Here is a 6000-nt window from a genome sequence, read left to right as displayed (position 1 = left end):
CATTGGTTTAGATGCTGGGTGCTCCTGTGGTCTCAGTCTTGAGCTAACAGCAAGCTCCAGCAAGCTGCTGTGGAAGACTGCATGCATTTTCCCTAATAGGCGTGGGAGGTTAAGTTGAACCGTTATTGGGTTAATTACTTTCATTATCGGGAATGGTCCTAAGAACTTAGATCCCAGCTTTTTGCTCGGTAATTTCAATTTAATGTACTGTCAGGTATGCCTCCTTTCACAAGAAAGAAAAACCCCGACTCCATTTTCATAGAGAAAGGTACTTTTACTGAGTATGAACTGAATGCAACCAAAGAAAAGCAACGTCTGAGGCAATAGGCGTGAAAATCACATATAGAAAGCATCCCCAAAACCCTCCCCCCAAGGGTCCAGTCAGGATTATCCAATCCACATCCCCCCAAGGTGTCTTGTGAGATGCAGCTTCAGATGGCTGGTATGCTTCTGGTATGCCAGGACGGTTGATCTTGACTTGTTATCGGCACGCCTTCCAGCTGCAGAGAAAGCGCTGAGAAGAACTTTCTCCAATTCATTCCCAGTTACGAAACATCTCCACCAGCTCGCTTCCCCCCTCCCAAATACCCAGACGGCTCCTCCCTCTCTCCGTTACCATGAGGTCCTCATCGGAATCAGTTTCAGTTTCGCTGTCATTGGCGGTGGTTGGAGTTCCCAACTCCCCCTGGTTTGAGGGAGCGAACTCAACAACTTCCACTCCTTTTAGGGCGGTCTTGTGGGGTTTTGCGGGCGGTTTGTCAGCTCTTTTCCCTCCACCAGGGTTGCTTTGGCTCCAGGCTTGGAGAAACAATCAGCCGCTCGGTGCCCTTCCTTTCCACATCTGAAGCATGCGGTGGACTTCAGCTTCAAGCCAGAGGGTCCCCCAGTGACCTCTGGGACCCCCTTTTGGGGTGAGGAGGGTGGCTTGTTCCAGGTGCGACCACCAGAGTAGCGATCTCTGGCCAAATCGATCTCCACGTCAGCAGCCAACACATACCAACTTTGCAGATCCCGAGGGGCCCTTTGGGAGCAGCAATCCTTGTAGACATCCTCATTGAGGCCATCCTTATAGCATTCCAGCAGGGCAACTTCTGACCACCCTCTCATGTGGTGCACCAGCTCGCGGAACTCCTGGGTGTATTCAGCCACCGATCTCTGCCCCTGATTTATGGACTTCATCCTGATTCTCGCCTTTCGTTCAACTAATGGGTCCTCAAAGTGCACTCTGACGGCTGCCATAAACTGGTCATAATTTCTCATCAAAGGGGAATCTTCATTATGAAGTCCCACCATCCACTCAGCCGCCACCCCCTCCAGGGCCATGGTAACGCACCTCACGCGTGCGGCATCTGAGGTGAAATCGTCCCCTCATTCTTGCATGTGATTCCACACTTGGATTAGAAAGAATCCCAATCCCTTGGGATCTCCCCCGTATTCTACTGATAGGAGGGGAATTTGGGGCTTTTTACACCTCTGTGGCAATGCCTGCCCAGCAGGGGGGCCCTGGATTGCAGCCGCTGCTGAGTTCCAGATGCCTGAGCTGCCTCTTCCCGGGCTTTGGGTCTCTCTTCTAAGCGAGCAAAAGCCTCAATTTCACCCCCGGGGCAATCAGCCCCTCCCCCCCCGACAGGCAATTCATGGGCAGGCAATCCATACCTTTTGCGGGCTTTTCGACTCTCACAAGCCTCTCTCGGTAGTTGTAAAGCCTGGGTCAGCAGGAGGTCTTCTTTCTGCTCTTCCTGCCAGGCAGCTTCTCCGTGTCGGCATCCGGTAGTTGTTATTCCAGGGGGAATCTCCTCCAGCTCTGGCATCATCCCTATGCCCAGCGACTATTTGGCTCTCACCGGTTTTTCCTCAAGCTGTAAATCAGCCATCCACTCCGAAGCTTCCCAGCTGCGGCGTGACTGGGAGGTAGTGGATCCAGCAGCTCCCATGTCCTCCTGTTCGCTGCCTTGGTCAGACATTCTTTGCTCACTGTAGTTTTATCTGGGATGGCTGTTAAGGGAGACCTTGCTTAATGTCAGGTATGCCTCCTTTCACAACTCAAGAAAGAAAAACCCCGACTCCATTTTCATAGAGAAAGGTACTTTTACTGAGTATGAACTGAATGCAACCAAAGAAAAGCAACGTCTGAGGCAATAGGCGCGAAAATCACATATAGAAAGCATCCCCAAAACCCTCCCCCCAAGGGTCTAGTCAGGATTATCCAATCCACATCCCCCCAAGGTGTCATGTGAGGTGCAGCTTCAGATGGCTCCATCCTTCTGGTATGCCAGGACGGTTGACCTTGACTTGTTATCAGCACGCCTTCCAGCTGCAGAGAAAGCACTGAGAAAAACTTTCTCCAATTCACTCCCAGTTACAAAACATCACCAGCAGCTCGCTTCCCCCCTCCCAAATACCCAGACAGCTCCCCGCTCTCTCTGTTACAATGGCAGCCGAAGCAAGCAAGCAATATAGAGGCGGAGGCTGACATGTACAGTACTTGGTGGACAGGTAAACCCGATCTCCCACACGAAAGGGGGGTTGGAGAGATCAGTGTTTGTCGGCTTGTTTTTTTGTATGCTTCTGCTATTTCTGCTAGCACTTTTTTGGTATCTTCCCAACCCTTCTTCAGTGACTCCATCCATTTGGCTAGAGTCATGGAGGAGGGCGGCTCTCTCAGCAGCTCAGGCATGGGAATGAATTCCATGCCGCTTGTGATCTAAAAGGGGGTTAATTCGGTGCTGCTATGCACTGTGTTGTTGTAAGCCACTTCTGCGAAAGGCAGCAGAACTGCCCAGTTGTCTTGCTGGTAAATAGCATCTTATATTCTACTCTATCATGGCGTTCGCACATTCCGTGGCCCAGTTCATGCTCGTATGAAAAGCTAAGCTAAGTATCTAGGTTGATCCGACAAACTTTAGGAACTCTCCAGAACTTAGTGGTGAACTGGACGCCTCTGTCTGAGATCACCCTGCAGGGCACTCCATGCAGCCGACAGATAACTTGATGAACATTTCAGCCAGTTTCCTGGCTAATCCAGAGCAGGCAGTAAAGTGGACTTGCTTAGAAAATAAGTCAATCATAGTCCAGATGACTGTATTTTCCCCACTCTCTGGAAGCTCGACTATAAAGTCCATAACTATCCTCTCCCAGGGCCGGCTGGGGTTAGCCACTTGTTTATTTTATTTATTTATTTATTTATTTTATCAAATTTATATGCCGCCCTTCTCCCGTAGGACTCGGGGGGCTCACAGAATAGAAACAACATAACAATAAAATAGTGCTAAAACAAGCCAATTTAAAATCCCCAGACAATTAAAATCTCGCAGCAGATCAGGGAATTTGCTGAAAAAGCCATGTCTTCAGGTCAGTGCAGAAAGTGTGGAGGTCGGGGGCCGTCTAGAGGGTCGGTGCGACCACAGAGAACGCCCTCATCCTGGGGGCCGCCAGCCGACGTCTGGCCAACAGCACCCGGAGGAGGGCAGTCCTATGTGAGCGCACTGGGTGGTGGGAGGCCGGTAGGAGGTGGTCTTGCAAGTACCCCGGGCCCATGCCATGTTGGAGGACTCCAGGAGGTTTTCCTGGTGACGGGAGGGACCTCAGCGGCTTGTTGGGTGATCCTTCCCTTGTCTGGTGGCTTCCTTGGGGTTTCCTTCCCTGGGATGCTGATCCTGAGTTGTGGGACTGGGACGAGCCAGGCACTTGGATGCCCGGTGCCTATGCTGGCGGCATCGGAAGCACTTGATTGTCCCTGGCGGTGCCGGTTGTAGCGCTTCACCTGGCTTTGCAGGGACTCAGCAACCCAGGGTTCTCTTCGCTGGTTTCTCTGGGGTAGGCTTCTGAAATGGGTGGAACTCTTAAGTCCATAGCTATGGCTGTCCTGTACCAGTCTTGTAAGCGGTCCAGAATCCCCCTAATGCCGCAAGCTTGCCTGAGGTCCTGGTCTAGGGCCTCTTTGAAGTGGTAGATGAGAAGGCGTTCAGGCCAGTCCCTCAGCTTTCTGGCCAGCCTTCTGAATTCCCAGACAAATTCTTTTGGGGGTTGGCCCACTTGCTTCAGGGCTTTGATTTGAGCTTTGGCTTCCTCTCTGTGGGCCATGTCCTCGAATCGGACCGGGAGCAGTTGTACAAACTTGTCTGTGTCTTCTAGTTCTGGGGCTGCTGCATCATGTAATTTATTTATTTATTGTATTTATTGGTTCGATTTATATGCCGCCCTTCTCCGGAGACTCAGGGCGGCTTACAATGCGTTAAGCAATAGCATACTTTTGTATATACCTGCTTAGTAGGGCTTTCGCCCCCCCCTAAGCGGTGTTCTTTTTTATACAAAGTCAGCTTATTGCCCCCACAATCCGGGTCCTCATTTTACCTACCTCGGAAGGATGGAAGGCTGAGTCAACCTTGAGCCTGGTGAGATTTGAACTCACAGTAATTGCAGGCAGCTGGCAGCTAAGTGCTACTTAACAGCAGTTTAGTCCTCTGCACCACCACGGCTCTTTTGCTTGGCTATCCAGTCCACTGCTTCTCCCACCATCATGTTGTCAGCAATCACCGACACTATGTCCTGATCAGTTTGGTACTGGTCCAGGTGGGACCAAATACAATTCAGGAAATAGGGCAGTTTCCCGCGGCTCTGTTGAACGTCACCCTAAACCGTGGAGGGGGCGCGGGTGGCACTGCTGCCTGGGGAGCCACGGCCAGTTGTGGGATCGGGGCTGGCATCCACTGGTACTGCACCCACCCCTGGCCAGGGTAAAAGGCCCAGCCAGAGGGGATTTGATCGGCGGGAGGCAGTCTGACGGTCTCTTGATGAGGGAGGGAGTTGGGTCTTAGTAGCCCCAAAGGTTCCCCCCCCCACCCTGGGCTGGATTGGTTTAGCGGTCCTTGCTGCTGCCCGGCTCCAATTCGTGCATTAGCTGTCACCCTGGTAGACCGGCCTAGTGAGGGAGGCTCAGCAGCTGTTGTGGCCCGCCAGCAGAACTGACAGAAGGTTCGGACAGTGAGGAGGTTGGGGAGGAACATGGGTCAGTCCTGGAATCTGGGGAAGGCTCTGATGAGGGCTCTGCATTGGAGGCAGAGAGGGGGCCAGGGCCGGATGCCAATTATCAGCTGCCTTCAGAGGCAGACGAACAGATGGAGCCTGTTCCCAGTGTGCGCATGTGCAAAGTTGCCAGATGAACAGCTAAAGAACAAGGGTCGACTTGGGAGTAAGGCCACAGGTGGATGATGAATGGCCCCTCCCAGGGGGAATAAAAGAGGAATGAAAGGGGAGTGGAGTTTGCAGGAGACAGTTAGTTCACCTAATTGGTTTGTGACTTTCCGAGACTCCTTTCCAAGTTTTGAAGATATCAGCCTGGCAGCTCTCCAAGCCAGATAAGGACTGTGACTGTAAATTCTCCCTTGAAAGACTTTGCTGATTGTGAAGGAGAGAAATTCACAGTAACTTAATAAAAAGGGATTTTTGTTGGGATAAAGAGTCTGCTTCGTGGTTTGGGAACGCCTAGGTCAGAACAGATGTGATTTGCTTTGTGCCGAGTGAAACAAGGCAGACGCTCCACTCTGGAGCGTCGCTTCTCCTGGTCCTGGGAAGGTGAACGTAGGTCGAGCCAGGACCCAGCAGTGTTGGCCAATGGGGGGAGGCTGGGCAATGGGGCCTATGCTGAGCTGGTAAAACCATTCCGGAAGACCTGCCAGTGACCGGCATGGAATCGCTAGGTTCAGGAGGTCTCGTTGCTCGCCACTTGGTGCCCTGTGAGCACTCTACCCTGCCCACTGGAATCCGAGGCTCCTGAAGCATTGCCCCGACCGCCAGTTCCTGAGGCAGTGCTTCTCCCATAGCTTCACCCCAGAGGGAAGGGTACTGGGCCGGGCGCCTCGCTGGTGCTCAGCCTGGACAGCCTCCGCTATTGCCACCACACTCTCCGATGGGGAATAGATGTTCTCAAGGACAGCCTCTGAGCTATTCCCTGTGGCTCCTTCCATGGTTGCCATCTTCTCCTCCATCTTCCCTGAGTCT

This window comes from Pituophis catenifer, unplaced genomic scaffold (genome assembly GCF_029215685.1).
Source record: "Pituophis catenifer annectens isolate HBS135680 unplaced genomic scaffold, rPitCat1.0.hap2 SCAF_3, whole genome shotgun sequence".
NCBI lineage: Eukaryota > Metazoa > Chordata > Lepidosauria > Squamata > Colubridae > Pituophis > Pituophis catenifer.
Note: the sequence above shows the minus strand (reverse complement) of the source record.